The following is a 17,615-nucleotide window of genomic DNA, read 5'->3' as shown; positions in this document are numbered from 1 at the left end:
TCCCCCACCCCCCCCCCTCACTCACTTCCCCCATTCCCAGCCTCCCAAGAGGTCCTGAGCTCAACTTCAACTCCAGGGGGAGGGGTGGAAGGGGTGGGTTGGGGAGAGACTTGACCTGGTGACCCTAGCTGGTGTCTCAGTGCAGGACTGAGGGAGTGCCTTACCGCCTGCGGTGTGCTTTGTGGTGGTTGGCAGCCATTCTGTACACAGCAAGATCCCACAGGCAGGGAATGACCAGGAGACCCCGTACTGAATTGAGAAGGAACTTCTTCATCCAGAGGGTTGTTAATCTATGGAATTCCTTGCCCAGTGAAGTAGTTGACGCTACTTCAGTAAACGTTCTTAAAGATAAGGTAGATTTTTTTTGAACAATAAAGGAATTAAAGGATACGGTGAGAACGCGGGTAAGTGGATCTGAGTCCACGAAAAGATCCTGCTCCTAGTTCTTATGTACAGTGCTGTACCCTGTACCTCCCCCCCCTGCCCCGTACAGTTCTGGGGAAGGGCCACCGGACCTGAATTGTTAACTCTGATTTCTCTCCACAGATGCTGGCTGGACCTGCTGAGGTTTTCCAGCAATTTCTGTTTTTGCTTGTGGACCCATACTACCTCCCACCCCAAGTCCAGTCTTGAAGCGAAAACAGAAGATGCTGGAGACACTCAGTAGGTCTGGCAGCATCTTTGAAGAGAGAGAAAAACAGAGTTAACGTTTGGAGTCCATGAAATGGGGTGGTTTCAATGCAGCCAATCCATTTTCGACAACTCATCGTTATCACCTTGCTAGCTTCTGTTCGAGCCATAGAGATCTACAGCAGAGAAAAAAGCCCGTTATGTCCAGACCAGTCAAAAAATTTTGCCTGACTATTCAAATCTGATTTTGCAGCTCTTGACCCATAGCCTTGTATCCTTTGGCATCGCAAGTGCACATCAAAAATACTTCTTAGAGATAGTAGGAACTGCCGATGCTGGAGTCTAAGATAACAAGTTGTAGAGCTGGATGAACACAGCAGGCCAGGCAGCATCAGAGCAGCAGGAAAGCTGACGTTTCGGATCTGGACCCTTCTTCAGAAATGGGGGAGGGGAAGGGGATTCTGAAATAAATAGACAGGGGAAGGCAATGATGGAGAGTGGATAGAGGAGCAGATAGGTGGAGAGAAGATGGACAGAGTAAGGAGGCGGGGATGGAGCCAGTAAAGGTGAGCGTAGGGATGGGGGTTGGTCAGTTTGGAGGAAGGGGTGGGTAGGTGGGAGAAAAGATGGACAGGTCAAGGAGGCGGGGACGAGCTGGGCTGGTTTTGGGATGCGGTCGGGGGAGGGGAGATTTTGAAGCTCGTGAAGTCCACATTGAGACCATTGGGCTGCAGGGTTCCCAAGAGGAATATGAGGTGCTGTTCCTCCAGCCTTTGGGTGGCATCGTTGTGGCACTGGAGGAGGCGTAGGATTGACATGTCGTCCAAGGAGTGGGAGGGAGAGTTGAAGTGGTTCGTGACTGGGAGGTGTAGTCGTTTGTCACAAACCGAGTACAGGTGCTCCACAAAGCGGTCTCCTCTAAAAATATTGCATGCAGTCCTGGTCACCACACTGCCAGAAGGAGGTGGATGCTTTGGAGAACTGCAGAGAAGGTTTACCATGATATCGCCTGGCCTGGAGGAATTTAGTTATGAGTAGAGGTTGGATAAACTTGAATTGTTTTCACTGGAAAGACAGAGGTTGAGGGACTGACCTGATAGAGATCTACAAAATTACGGAGGAGTAGATAGGATGGATATTCAGAGGCTTTTTACCAGGGTGGAAAGGGCAACTACAAGAGGGAAAAGGTTCAAGGGGAAAGGTGTGGGGAAAATTTTTCACATGGAGGGTGTTGGGTGCCTGGAACGCACAGCCAGTGGAGATGGTGGAAGCAGGCACGTTAGCAATGTTTAAGGTGTATCATGGTAGAGACATGACTGGGAGGTGAACTGAGGGATAGAAACTGCACATGGGCAATAATAGCGCGTCTAAGTAAGGATTTGGAATCGGCGCAGGCTCGGTGGGCTGAAGGGCCTGTTTCAGAGCTGTATTGTATTAAATCTAATGCCCTGGTCACTGATCCCTTCAAAGGGAAAAGCCTCTCTCTGTCTACCTTATCTGTTCCCCTCATCATTTTATACATCTCAACCAAGTTCTCCTCCCACAATTGCCTTTGCTGTAAGGATAACAACCCCAGTCTGTCCAAAGTCTCTTCTTGACCAAAACTCTCTAGCCCAGGTGACATCCTGGTAAATCTCCTCTGCACCGTCTCCATTGCTGTCACATTCCTCCTGTAGCATGAAATCCAGAACTGCACGCAATACTGTAGATCTTCTTCTCTGGCTTACTAATCAACAATTCTTTCATCTGCCAGCCTTTCTTTTTCTCTCGTTCTCTGGGCCCCCTATCCATTCACTCCTTTCGCCACCCACTCACCATCGTCAGCATTTGTATCACTTTTTCCTAGCTGCTATTACTTCTAAAGAAGGGTCACCAGATTCGAGACGTTAACTTTGTTTTCTCTTCACAGCTGCAACCAGACCTTATGAGTTTCTCCAGCATTTTCTACCTTTGTTTATTTCAGATCTCCACAGTTCTTTGTTCTGTTTTCATGCTTTAGTGCTGTTCATTGAGGGGCGGATGCTGGCCAGGATAGCGAGGTAGGGAGACAGACTTCCTCTTTTTCGTCTAATGGTCCCGGGATCTTTTCCACCCTCCGAGGAAGGTGGCAATCATCTCAAACAAACATTTTAACAATAATGTTTGGAATCATAAGGCACTCATAGCTGCTTCCTAGGCCACTTATGAAACAAAATTAGATTGTATGCTGTAAAGACAATATCTGGGAGGATGGCCGGAGTCTTGGTCAAAAATGGAGGTTTTAAGCAGTTTCTTAAAGAACAAAGAGATAGATGGAGAAGTTCAAGGAGGGAGTTCCAGAGGTCTGTCTGAAAGATGGCACATCTGACAATGCAGCTCTGTTTCGGTGCTGAGTGTTTATTGCATGTGTGTGAAGTGGTTGCATTATTCAGAAAAGCTGTGATGAAATACCAGCATTTCTTCCAGTGATCGGTAAAGACTTATTGCTTTGATTCAAAGCATATTCAAAAGCAAATTCATGGACTGAATCAAAAGGTAACTTGGAAATGGGATCTTGCATGCATAATGTAGAGTCAGACAGCACAGAAACAGACCCTTCAGTCCAACTCATCCATGCTAATCAAGTTTCCCAAACTAAATTAGTCCCATTTGCCTGCATTTGGTCCATATTCCTCTAAATCTTTCCTATTCTTGTACCTGTCCAAATGTCTTTTAAATGTTGTAACTGTACTTGCATTCACCACTTGCTCAGGCAGTTCATTTCACATACTTCTCAGGGCCCTTTTAAATCTCTCTCCTCTCACCTTAAAATTATGCCCTGTAGTTTTGAACTCACCACCATAGGGAAAGACCTTTGCTATTCACCTTAAAAAAAATGCCCCTCATGATATTATCAACCTCCATAAGGTCACCCCTCAACCTCCTACACTCCAGTTGAGAAAAGTCCCAGCTTATCCAGCCTCTCCTTAGACCTCAAACCCTCCAGTCCTGGCAACATCCTTGTTAATTTTTTCTGCACCCTGTCCAGTTTAATAATAACCTTCCGATAGCAGGGCAACCAGAACTTTACACAATTCTCCAGAAGTGGCCTCACGAACATCCTATACAACAGCAACGTGACATCCCAACTCCGATACTCAATGGTCTGAGCAGTGAAGGCAACCATGCCAAACGCCTTCTTTACCATTATGTCTACCTCTGACACAACTTGCAATGAACTATGTACCTGAACCTAGGTCTTTCTAGGATCTTACCATTAACTGTGTAAGTCTTGCCCTCATTTGTCTTACTAAAGTGCAATACATCACACTTATCCAAATTAAGCTGCATCTGCTGCTCCTTGGCCCATTGACCCAATTGATCAAGATCCCTTTGTAATATTAGATAACCTTCCTCATTATCTACTCTTCCCACCGATTTTGGTGTCACCTGCACACTTACTAACCATGCTTCCTATATTCCAGTCCAAATTGTTTATATAAATGACAAACAACAATGAACCCAGCACCGATTCCTGCGGAACATTGCTGATCACAGGTCTCCGGTCTGAAAAACTACCATCAAGCCAGTTTGGATCCAATTGGCAAGCTCTCCCAGAATCCCATGTGATCTGATTTGGGGTGGGATTTGCCATTTTTGTTTCCAGTGCCAGCTTGACACCAGGACACCTGTCCAATTCTTGAGACTTTGTGTCGTTTTTTTGATGTAACTGAGTTGCTTGCTAAATAAGACCTGAAAGAACTGCAGATGCTGTAAGTCTGAGGAACAGTCGCCTGACCCAAAATGTTAACTCTGATTTCTCTCCACAGATGCTGCCAGACCTGCTGAGCTTTTCCAGCAATTTCTGTTTTTGTTTCTGAGTTGCTTGCTAGACCATTTCGGAGGGTAGTTAAGAGACAATCACATTGCTGTGGGTCTGAAATCAGATATAGGCCAGACCAGGCAAGGACTATATACAGTGTTATATTTAGGAATGGATGTTGAATGCAAATAAGTATGTTTTTCTTTCCAAAAGGAAGATATTTTTTCAAAGTTGCAAATTTCTTAAATTTGCATATCTTCAGCATTGTCACTGAGTGAACTGGTGGGTAAGTGAAATTTACCTCTGGCATCTGAGGAAGGGTCGCTGAACCCGAAATGTTAACTCTGATCTTTTCTTCACAGATGCTGCCAGACCTGCTGAGCTTTTCCAGCAACTTCTGGTTTTGTTCCTGATTTACAGCTTCCGCAGTTCTTTCGGTTTTTAAGAATGGATTAATTTTTGGTGAATGTGCAGATCTGAATCCTTTTTCAAGGATTTTTTAACATGAGGGATGGAGAGAATTAACTTTTTATCATTTATTTTGAATGTGTGGTTTGTGGCAGCTGTTATGGTGGAACTTGTCACAGCTGACAAAATGTGTGAGCAACTTTTTCAGAGAAGGTTGTTGGATGTGGATTGGCCTGCAGACTCCTCAGTGAGATGAAAACTCTTAATAAGATTTGTTTTCAAACTTTGTAGTTTCTTTTGTAGTTTTGAGTGCAAACCAATCGGGGAGCAGACTTGAGGAAGAGCGGCATAATTGTAATAACGTTGAGTTAGTATATTGTGGCAGAGATAAACACTCGACTGAATGTTTCTTTAACTTGTTTGCACTCGGTTAATCTGAACTATTGAGGTACCTCGTAGTATAGTAATCGATTTTCATTTGAGTTGTATCTGGTGATAGTATTTGGGGATATTAACACTTGCTTTGGTCTCAGTGGGAATAATTTGAAGTGAGGCCAATATGAACAAAGCATCTTGGTGCAGTGTTGAAGTTTACTTACTTATGGATTTATTTTTTAGATTATTCATGTCATGTCCTTTGTTTTTTACTTTCAAAGGTACAGTACGTTTCCTTTGGAGAAGTACTGTCCTTTGTTTGGGCCCTCATCTTTACAGTAGTCACAGTAGAGACCTCTCTGTTCAGGACCTGCTGTTGATGTTTCAAGGCTGTTTCATTTAGAATATTTTTAATCCAGCTATAGGACGAGGCTTTTCTGGGAACTTTTAAGTCAGTAGTTGTTGAACAACAGAAGTTTTCTTTATATTTTCTTGTGGTTTTTATTTTGTTTGCCAACATCATCCAATCATTAACTGTTAAGTGTCAGTTTGATGTTTTCTAACCAACCTGTTCAGAGATGTTATTACACATCTCTGGAGCAGGTGGGAGTTGAACATGGGCGTACTGGTCCAGAGGTAGGGACACTACCACTACACCACATCAGCCCTGCTTTCCCCACCAAATCTCAGTGGGTTTACACTCACTTTCTGTTAGTGATGGTTCTTCATTGTGTCTGTGGCTTACAGACTCAAACTGTGCTGCAGAACTTTGATTACATAATCTTAGCTGATGATTGAAGAACTACTTCACTGCCTGAGGTTTTTTTTTGGATGAAATGCTAACACGAGGCCCCCATATTTCCTCTCAGACAGATATAAAAGTCCTACGGTCTGTTTGAAGAAATTCATAGGCTTTGGCCAATTTTTACCCCACTGTCCACACTAAAACAGATAATCTAGTTGCTTATCTTCTTCCTCCAACTTATCTTGCGGGGGGCAACTTGGGTTCATAATAACAAATACTGTTTCACAGCCTCAGAATTACTGTTGTAAGTGGCCTAAAGGAGTGAAATGTAGTTTCTGTTTTTGGTTTCTCCCTACTCCTGAAATACACTCCACTGAGACTGTACTTTCAATCAAGTTGAAGTTTCTGAAAGTTCTGAAAATTGCACTAGTGCATGTTAATCCTACCTGGTGAGCCATTAATATTTGCTGTTAAAAAGTTTACATAGTCTGCAGTGTTTTAAGGAGTAAGTTGTGATTTTGTTTCCCATTTCAGCTCCTTGGTCAAGCAGCTAGAAACATGGTGATGCAAGAGGATTCGATACTACATTCTGAGGATGTGAGTGTTTTATCTCTCAACCACTTGCATCAAAGCACTCCCCTGGGAAATAATTATGCTTACGTCACAGCTGGTTCTCAAAGCACAAATTCTGTTTATATATTTGTCAGAATCAACAGAAAAGTATATCTACAAAATGTAGGTTCCAACTATTGTAGCTTCATACATGAGTCCAGAACTCAAACCTCAGCTGACAGCCCCAGTGCAGGTCTAAAGAAGGCCAGTGCAATCTCATCCATTATCTTCGTGTGAGATGTTAAATCAAGGATCCATCTGTCATACTAAATGTGAAAGTTTGGCCACAATTCATGAGAGACAATAAATAGAAGCCAATGGGAGCGAATCAACTTTCATACGCTTATGCAGAATACAAATTCAGTGTGAAATATAAAATCTGCCATTTTCATATAAAAATGCGCCTTGTAGAACTTCTTTAAATTGAAGTTTGGAAAAGCTGCAATCATAAAGCCCCAAATATGTTATGGACCAGACCAAGCCCCATCAAGATACATTAAGAACATTGTCTAGACCCTAACTTTTTCTTACTTTAAGAGTAAGTGTAAGATGTTGCATTCTGGTTAAACTATAAGATTTGAAGCAAAACACACTTTATTCATACACTATAGTTAAAATACAACAACAACAAGAAGAAATTGGAATAACTGATGGTAGGTGTCTTTTTCCTAAGAAGGGGGATTTCAAGACTAAGGAGCATATTTTTAAGTCAGAAGTCACATGACACCAGACTATAATCCAACAGGTTTACTTGAAATCATAAGCTTTTGGAGTGCTGCTCCTTTGTTAGGTGAAATCTTCACTGCAGGACCCAGTAACTAAAACTAAAAATGCTGGTTCTGTGGGAGTTTGACCTCACCCATTCAGGCTGCTTCTATTGTTCCAACATAAAAAAAAACCTGAGGCCTCTCAAGCTGTTTACTTCATGGGCTTTCAATGGACAGTTCAGCACCTTTGTCTTAAAACCTCTGTTGAAAACAAAAATCCCAGGACAAAATACATCTCTTAAACCCTTAGTATAATCACATTCACAACCTCAAGGATTTCACCATACTTTGCAGCCAGTGAAGTATTTTATGAAGTGTATTTTGTAAACGTGCGGAAATACCGTCTGCAAGCAATGTGCTAATGATCAGATACACATTTTTAATTCTGTTGCTTGAGGGATAGATACTAGTCCAGAGACTGGGGTATACAAAATTCCATGGATTAATGTGAGACATTATAGTTTCTTTCTGCTCTGTTAACCTCATTTTGTTATTCTTAATCACTTCATTTCTTCACAATATTGTCTTCGTCATTTTCTCCTTGTTTTTGACAGAGCCTGCGAAAGATGGCCATTATTACAACACATCTGCAGTACCAGTAAGTATTATTCCTTCTGTCTTCGTGCTCTTCCCTTCTTTCCCTTATCCAATGTTTGAATATTTTTTATCATCCAATGTCAGGTTCTGAGCTCCTTCTGACAAAAAAAAAATGTTCAGTGTAAAGCTGTCAAACCCTAAATTGAGAAGTTGCCGTGAGGGCTTGACTCAAGAAAGAAGTAAAATTGGAGCAAGAGAACAAGAAACTGAGGGAAATTTAGAATGCAAAAATGTGTACAGTAATGAGACGTAGGGAAAAGGAAATAATTTAATGGTGCTTTGATTCAACTGTCACAAGCCTGGTCCATAAGATGTAGGAGGCAGTAGGAAGCCATTTGGTCCATCTAGTCTGCTGTGCCATTCAATGAGATCATAGCTGATCTGATATCTTCAATTCCACTTTCTGGCCTATAAACTTTCCCTATAAACCTTGCTCCCCTAACTGATTTAAACATCTGTCTACCTCAGCCTCGAATATACTTAATGACTCAGCTTCAACAGTCCTCTGTGGCAAAGAATTCCATAAAAAATCCCTTACTCTGAGATTATCCCCAATCCCCACCCCCACCGTTGGTCCTAGACTCTTCCACAGAGGAAACAACCCCTCCACATCCATTCTGTCAGGTCTCCTAAGAATTTTATATAATCTCATTCCTTCTAAATTCCAGTGTGTACAGGCCTGACCTATTCAACCTCTCCTCATAAGAAAGTCCCTCCATAATTGGAAACAGCAGAGTGAATCTTTTCTAACGTACCTCCAATGCCAGTATCTTTCCCTAAATAGGGGATGCGTAAACTGTTCATAGTATTCCAGATATAGTCATACCAGTGCCTTGTGTAGTTTTAGCAAAACCTTTTATACTCCACTCCTTTTGAAATGAAGACCTGTAGCCCATTTACCTGCTGAACTTGGATGCTTTTTTTTTATGATTCATGCTCTGTTCTCTGGGATTCAGTATTATGTTGTTTAATCTCTTTTCCATAAATGGGAAGCAGATTTGTTAGACTCCAAAGAAAATGCTTTTGATAAAACTTATTTGATCTGGTTTATGCCTGCAATTAAGTTTCTTTTAACTAACCCTAAACTACTTCCTCTTTACAGGCAGGAAGCTATACAGAAAAAGTGAGTATTTGCTAAGCTGTTGTTTGCAGATTCTTAAACTGAACTTTAATTAAAATGTTGTTATTTTCTAACCAAGAAATATCTTGATCTCTCTATTTCTGAGTGTCATGCTCGTTATGCGAATGAGGGATTCAAAAGGAGGTGAGCGGTGGCATGGTGGCATTGTGAAATGGATGTGGAGGTAGTAGTCAGCAGATTTGCAGACAGAGAAGATAATGGGTTGAAAGCTCAGTTCAGGGCCATCTAGGGCAGCATGACATCCAAGCAGCCTGGTTCAGCATCAGACAGTGGTTCATACAAATGTTGGAAATCTATGAGGAAGATACAAAACGCTGGAGATGCACAATTGATCAATTGAGTGAATGGGCTGAAGAGTGGCAGATGGAGTTTATTTTGGATAAATGCAAGGTCTTGCATTTTGATAAAACAGACAAAGGCAGGACTTATACAATGAAAAACAGGGCCTTGGGTAATGTTGTAGAACAGAGACCTAGGGGTTTCAGGTACATAATTCTTTGAATTTTGCATCACATATAGATTGGGGGTTAAGAAGGCACTTAGCACACTTGCTTTCATTGCTCAGATGTTTTAGTATAGGAGTTGGGACGTTATATTGAGGTTGTACAGGATGTTGGTGAGATGTCTTCTGGAATACTGTGTCCAGTTCTGGTCGCCCTGTTATGGGAAGGATATTATTAAACTGGAAATAGTTCAGAAGGGATTTACAAGGATGTTGCTGGGAATGGAATGTTTGAGTTATAGGAAGAGGCTGGATAGGCTGGGACTTCTTTCACTGGAGCGTAGGAGGTTGAGAGGTGACCCTATAGAGGTTTAGGGGTATGAGGGGTATAGATAAGATGAATGGCAGGTGTCTTTTCCCTAAGGTGTGGGCTTTCAAGACCATGGGGCATATTTTTAAGGTGAGCGGAGAAAGATTTTAAAAAAACACAGGAGCAATTTTTTCTACACAGAGGGTGGTTCATGTGTGGAATGAACTTCCAGAGGAAGTGGTGGATGTGGGTACAGGTACAACGTTTAAAAGGTGTTTAGGTAGGTCCATGAATAAGAAATGTTTGGAGGGATATGGGCCAAGCCAAGGCAGGTGGAATTAGTTTAGTTGGGATTATGGTTGGCATGGACTGATATGACTGAACGGTCTGTTTCTGTGCTCTATGACTGTGATTGTGTGACTCTATAAGTCAATCAGAATCAGAAAGTGCAAGGTGGTGACTGCTCAAAATATTTGTCCATTTTAGTTCTCCTTCTAAATGTTGCTGATTTTTTTTCTGGGCTATATTTTGACGAGCTGTACATGGGGAGAATTGCAGAAGTGTTGTTGAGGTTGCTATGATGTTGCATTGGTTGGCTATTTTATTACATGCGTGATGCATAGTCTAACATTACACAGATGCAAAAACAGAAATTGCTGGAGAAACTCAGGAGGTCTGACAGCATTTCTGGAGAGAAAGCCGAGTTAATGTTTTGAGTCCAGTGAGCCTACTTCAGAACTGGACTTGAAACATTATCTCTACTTTCTGTCCACAGATACTGTCAGACCTGCTGAGAATTTCCAGCAATTTCTGTCTTTGTTTCACATTTCAACGTCCCTAGTTCTTTGCTTTACTAAACATATGCACGTGGATGATCTACTGACATGTTGCATGCATGGCAGATTGTCTCTTGCTATGGCATATGCATAAAAGAACAGCTAATAGTACACAAGATGTATGCCAGAGAAATTAATGCCTGAATTAAAGAGTGACATTTGGAAAGGTGAGCACAGTTTACAAATCGAATCTAAACCCTGTATTCCAACTGTCTGACTCACGTTATTTTCAGTTCTTTTTTAAAATTCAGTAAGTTGGATACAAAATTGGCTTGGTCATAGTAGACAAAGCGTAGTTGCTGAGTGGTGTTTTTCTGACTGGAGGTCTGGGACCAGTGGTGTTCCGCAAGGAACTCTGTTGTTTCTATTATATATAAATGATTTGGATGAAAATGTAGGTGGACCGATTAGTAAGTTTGCAGACATGAAAATTTTTAGAGTCGTGAATAGTGAGGAAAGTCATCAAAGGATACAGCAGAATATAGATTAGTTGGAAAGTTGGGAGGACAAATAGCAGATGGAGTTTAACCTGGACAAGTGTGAAGTGATGTATTTTGGGAGGTCAGTTGTAGGACAAAGGTATGCAGTAAATGACAGGACCCTTAGAAGCATTGATATATAGAGGGATCTTTGGGTGCAAGTTCATAGCTCCCTGAAGGGGTGATAAAGAACGGATATGACATGCTTGCCTTCATTGGTCAGGGCATTGAATATAAAAGTTAGCAAGTCATGTTGCAGATGTATAAAACTTTAATTAGACGACATTGGGAGTATTGTGTGCAGCTCTCATCATCACACTATAGGAAAGATGTGGAGGCTCTGGAGAGGGTCCAGAAGAGCTTTACCAGGATGTTGGCTGTATTGGTGTGTATTAGCTTTAAGGAGAGATTGGACAAATTTGCATTGTTTTTGTGAGAGCATTGGAAACTGAGGGACGATCTGATCGAAATATATAAAATTGGGAGAGGCAGGATAGAGTGGATAGTTGAAGTCTTTTTCCCAGGGTGGAACTGTCAAAATGTAGGCAGCATAGGTTTGAGGTGAGGTGGGAAAGATTTTTACACAGAGGGTATTAGGTGCCTGGTACGTGCTGTTGGGGGAGATGGTAGAACAGATACGATAACAACATTTAAGAGATATTTAGACAGACATATGTACAAGCAGTGAATAGAAGGTTACAGACAGTGTGCAGGTAGATGGAATTAGTTTAGAATGGTTTCATAGTCAGCACAGATATGGTGGGCCGAGAGGCCTGTTTCTGCGCTGTGGTGTTCTATGTTCTTCTGTTCTACACCTAATTGTCTCTGCTGTTTTGTTCTGAGTTTCTTTGTATTGGTGCAAATAAGGAAAAAGAAAATTCTGATGGTCACTCAGGAAGGATAAAACTTTAGATTGTTTGTGGATTGAAGTTCACCCCATTCCCCCAAATGCACACATCCAACCTCACTGCATGTGAGGGATCGTCATCCTCTAAGATGTTTTAACGTCTCCCTAGTGGTGACCTTTTGAAATCTCTTGCTTGTGAAAACACTTGCGCAAGATGGCAAAAACACGTTTGACCCTTTTCCATTCACTCGATCTGATCATTCATATGTTCAATCACGTGTTGTAACTGCTTGAAAATCACTCATTTTCAACAAATTATGTTTATACTGCACCATTATGTAGTGAACTGTCCCAAGGTGTTATCATATAGAACGGTGTTATTGAGTCACATAAGAACATGTGAGGAGAGATGACCAAAAGTAGATTGCAAGAAAAAGGTGTAGGGAGAAACTTCCAGATGTTGGGGAATTGGCACATGTAAGCACAACTGACAATTAAGAAGTTAAAATTGGAATGTGTATGAGGCACAGAGGTTGTAAGCCCAAAGGAAGTTACAAGAATGGAAGAGGGATGTGGAGAGATAATCGATAAAGAAACAAGATAAAGATCTGCCTTTTGAAGAAAATTGATATATATCAGGATCCAGAGAGGTCTTTCACCTCTTGTTCCATGAGCTGCAATAAAACTCTGTGCTCCTAAATAAAATCTCAAATAAAGCAAAGGTGTTTATTGATTTCAAGCTTTCACTAGCTGAAAGGTCCGATCATCCTTACAGATGAGCAGTGTGTGAAACAGCTGACAACTCTCAGTGATAGTAATAGAGTGAGCCACAAGCTGAATAAGGTTTCAATCTTGCCATTTATTTACATGTGATTCATTGCAGTTGCAGTTGCAATTACAGGATGTTTCAATTAGATTGGAAAGAAAATGAATGTAAATCCTTTGTACAAAAAGGGAAGGAGACCGAAAGTAAGAAACTATACATCATAATTTAGCTTTACATCTGTTATAGGGAAAATGTTAGATGCTATTATTAAAGATGGACATTATAGCAGGTCACTTAGAAAGGTTCAAGATAATCAGGCAGAGTCAACATGGTTTTATGAAAAGCAAATCAAGATTAACCAAGTAGTGTGCCCTGTGGACAAAGGGGAAGTGCAGTGGGTTCTGTATTAGATTTCCAGAAAGGATTTGATAAGGTGCAAACTCAAAGGTTATTGTGGAAAGTAGAAATTTGTGGTGTAAGGGGTAACATTAGATAATAGACTAGCTAGCTAACAGGAAAAAGTAGGCATTAATGGGTAAATTTCTGATTGACAAGATGTAATGAGTCGTATGCCACAGGCATCAGTGCTGGAGCCTCAAGATTTTATAATTTATTGAGGTGACTTGGATGAAATGATCAAAGGTATGGTTGCTAAATTTGCTGAAAGCACTAAGCGAGGAAGAAAAGTAAGTTGTGTAGAGGACATAAGGAGTCTATGAAAGGATATGGACAACTTATGTGAGCGGACAAAGATCTAGCAATGGAGTGTGATGTGGGGAAATGTGAAATTGACCACTTTGGCTGGAACTAACCATATTAACTAAATAATAACTAACCATATTAACTAAATGGTGAAAGACTGCACAGCTCTGAGATGCAGAGAGATTTGGCTATCCTAATTAAAGAATTGCAAAAGTTAAGTATGCAGGTAGAGCAAGTAATTAGGAAAGCTAACAGAACGTTATTGTTTATTGCAAGGTGAATTGAACACAGAAATAAGGAGGACATATGCTTCAGTTATACAAGGCTTTGTTGAGAATACTGTGTATAGTATTGGTCTCCTTACTTAAGGAAAGACGTATATGTGTTGGAAGGAGCTCAGAGAAAGTTTATTAGACTAATGCCTGGAATGGGCAGGTTGCTTTATGAAGAAAGGTTGGACAGATTGAACCATAAAATCCTGAGGAGTCTTAACAGGGCAAATGTGGAAAAGATGTTTCCTCCTGTAAGAGAATCTAGAACTAGGGCTCCCAAGCCACTTCAATAAATTATAAAAACTTGAGGCTCCAGCATTGATGCCTGTGGTGTACAACTTGTTATATCTTGCCAGCCAGAAAATGACCCATTAATGGCTACTGTTCCAGTTAGCTAGCTAGTCGACTATCCCTGTTAACATGTTACCCTATATACCAACAAACCTCAATTTTCCCCAATAACCTTTTGAGATTGTATCTTATCAATCCCTTCTAGAAATCTACTGTACTAACGCAATGCCTTTTGAATATTTTGAAGGCAGAAGTAGATAGATTCTTGTTAAGCAAGGAGTTGAAAGGTTTTTAAGGGTATGAGGTGATATGGAGTAATCCAGTCAGCTGTAATTTTACTGAGTTGGAAGTCACACGATAGCAAGGTATAGTCCAACAGGTTTATTTGAAATCACAAGCTTTCGGAGCAGCTTGTGATTTCAAATTCAACAAAGTAAAAACCAAAAGAACTGCAGATGCTGTAAATCAGGAACAAAAACAAAGTTGCTGGAAAAGCTCAGCAGGTTTGGCAGCATCTGTGGAGGAGAAAACAGAGTTAACGTTTCGGGTCCGGTGACCCTTCCTCAGAACGTAAACCTTAAATAAACCTGTTGGACTATACTCCCGTGTCGTGTGACTTCTAGTTTTGTCCATCCCAGTCCAACACCAGCACCTTCACATCTTAATTTTACTGAATGACTGGGAAGCTCGATGAGCCAAAATAGCTTACTCCTGGTCTTAATTCAAACGTTCATAGCAAATTTAATTGACAATTAAATGAATGAGAACAGGTATGGAGCTGTATCTATCCTCCCAGGCATTTGAAAGACAGGGTGTTTAAACACTAAAGTGTACCTCCCTAAGATGTAAATATTTCTCTGTTTGCACAACCTATTTCGTCTGTTGTCTGGATTGATGGAAAACAAAATCATGAGGGAGGAATGCTGATGGTATTTATAAAAGTAAGAAATGTTGGTGTAAAACCAGATCAAATAAGGCACTTTCTTCTTCCCTCAATTAAATGTTTCGACAGTGTCGAACTTTCTACAAATCTTCAAGACCAGCTGAAGCATCTGTTAAAATGAGATGAAAGTTGGCATGAAGGTGAATACCCGGAGCTGAAGCCCGTTCGTGGAATATGATGGGTGGAGGGAAGGAAATTGTTTGATCTACCATCCGCAAGAAGCATGTTCTTAAGCAAACCATTCAGCTTTTATGTGCAACCTTCAGAACCTCTTCCAAGTGCTCCTTTGACTTACTGCTGATGAAGAACACAGTGACATCTGCTCAGGTCGGATACATAGTGCACCTGTCATGTGTGAACAAATTGGCTTTGTATGTATATAGACTATTAACAGCGGTATTGACTGTAGTCCTTTACATTGTTATGATGCTTTAGGGGAGGGGGAGACGATATGGGGGAATTCTCTACCTTATGCAGAATCTAGCAGTGCTGCCACTGCAATGCAGCTTTTAAAAGTTATTATGTATGCAGTACTGATATGAACTTCTAGATTATTAATAGTTGAATGCACCATTAAAGGTAGAGGATTGACATGTTCCAGGAAAACAATCCAGACAATAATGCTGCTGTATCTAATATTTGATTCTTAGAAATGTAATATCAGTGCACCAATACATTAAAATGTTTTCATGAATAGTGATAGAATTAAATGCTTTGCATATGTTCTCATTGCTTCATGGGTTAAACATCAATGGTGCACCGTTAATATACTTGGTTAAATTACCATCGGGAAAATAAATATTTAGAAGTTCATTCATCAGTGATTTATAGGTGTTTATTTTAAACTGAAAACGTAAAATGTATTTCATTTCGAATTGAACAACTCTATTAACATTTCAAACAGACTTTCAGAGCCCCTCAAATTAATATTGTATAAGGGTCACTGCTAAATTATATTTGTCAGTGGAAGTTGCGTTAACATTTTGTTACATCCTCCAATGTAAGGGTGATCTCAGCTCTTTGAGAATTATTGACAGCTTGTTTTTGTAGTTATTGCTGCCTCAATCTTCATTCTCCAATGTTGATTAGGTCTATGCTGCTCCTCTGTATATGCAAACAGCCTCATTCTGCATACTAGTGTTGGGCTTATCCAGGTGTGAAAACATGTAATAGGTACCAAGTTAACATGCAGGCTTAATGTATGGTAGCAGAACCTGCTGTATAATATTTGTAATCATTCACTGTGATGTTAAAATGTATATCTGAATTTTTTTACTTGTTACAAAGCTGAGTTTAATAAGTACAGTTGAATTATTAAAGCAAATGTGTAATGTGATACTTCTTGTTCTTCAAGTCTTTCTGTCCTGAACATCTTTATCATCTAGTATTTTTAACTGATATCATATATTTAAGATCTTGGTAAGACAGTAAAACCTAAAAAGCAAATAGAAATAGCAGTTGCATTCAGGATCTTATCATTAATTATCATCGTCATCATGTTTTACAAGCACTGCCCGCTTCTATCTCCTTCCCAAAATCCACAAACCTGAATGCCCTGGTCGACCCATTGTCTCCGCCTGCTCCTGCCCCACCGAACTGACCTCCAACTATCTGGACTTCATTTTCTCCCCCTTGGTCCAGGAACTCCCTACCTATGTCCGTGACACCACCCACGCCCTCCATCTCCTCCAGAACTTCCAATTCCCCGGTCCCCAACACCTCATCTTTACCATGGACGTCCAGTCCCTCCACACCTGCATTCCCCATGCAGATGGCCTTAAGGCCCTCCGCTTCTTCCTGTCCCGCAGGCCCGACCAGTCCCCCTCCACTGATACCCTCATCTGCTTAGCCGAACTCGTCCTCACACTCAACAACTTCTCTTTCAATTCCTCCCACTTCCTACAGACAAAGGGGGTAGCCATGGGTACCCGCATGGGCCCAAGCTACGCCTGCCTCTTTGAAGGTTACGTGGAACAATCCCTCTTCCGTACCTACACCGGCCCTAAACCCCACTTCTTCCTCCGTTACATTGATGACTGTATCGGCGCCGCCTCGTGCTCCCACGAGGAGCTCGAACAGTTCATCCACTTCACTAACACCTTCCACCCCAACCTTAAGTTTACCTGGACCATCTCTAACACCTCTCTCCCCTTCCTGGACCTCTCTGTCTCCATATCGGGCAACCACCTAGAAACCGATATTCATTTCAAGCCCACCGACTTCCACAGCTACCTAGAATACTCCTCCTCCCACCCACCTTCCTGCAAAAATGCTATCCCGTGTTCCCAATTCCTTCGCCTCCGCCGCATCTGCTCCCAGGATGAGGCATTCCATTCCCGTACATCTCAGTTGTCCTCGTTTTTCAAGGACCGTAACTTCCCCGCCCTCGGTGGTCGAGAACGCCCTCAACCGTGCCTCCCACATCTCCCGCACCTCATCCCTCACACCCCGTTCACGCAATAAGAACCAAAAAAGAATCCCCCTCGTCCTCACGTACCACCCCACCAACCTCCGGATCCAACGTATCATCCTCCGACACTTCCGCCATCTGCAATCCGACCCCACCACCAAAGACATCTTTCCCTCCCCACCTTTATCTGCTTTCCGGAGGGACCACTCTCTCAGTGACTCCCTTGTCCGCTCCACACTCCCCTCCAGCTCCACCACACCC

General features: G+C 41.6%; 1 long non-coding RNA gene across 2 annotated transcripts in view; it reads left to right on the top strand.

The window, feature by feature from the left end:
• LOC109925326 overlaps positions 1-16,280 on the top strand; it is a 34,912-nt gene extending 18,632 nt beyond the window's left edge. The window contains exons 1-5 of one of the 2 annotated variants that reach the window (XR_007264253.1): positions 2,641-2,669; positions 6,474-6,536; positions 7,873-7,916; positions 9,018-9,038; positions 15,014-16,280. This is a non-coding gene — a long non-coding RNA (uncharacterized LOC109925326). Of the gene's footprint in view, positions 1-2,640; positions 2,670-6,473; positions 6,537-7,872; positions 7,917-9,017; positions 9,039-15,013 lie in introns of those variants that run through there. The other variant, XR_007264254.1, reaches the window with a different exon arrangement.
• The last annotated feature ends 1,335 nt before the right edge of the window (positions 16,281-17,615 follow it).

This window comes from Rhincodon typus, chromosome 20 (genome assembly GCF_021869965.1).
Source record: "Rhincodon typus isolate 14 chromosome 20, sRhiTyp1.1, whole genome shotgun sequence".
NCBI lineage: Eukaryota > Metazoa > Chordata > Chondrichthyes > Orectolobiformes > Rhincodontidae > Rhincodon > Rhincodon typus.
The sequence above is the reverse complement of the archived record's forward strand: the minus strand, read 5'-3'. Positions and strand labels throughout refer to the sequence as shown.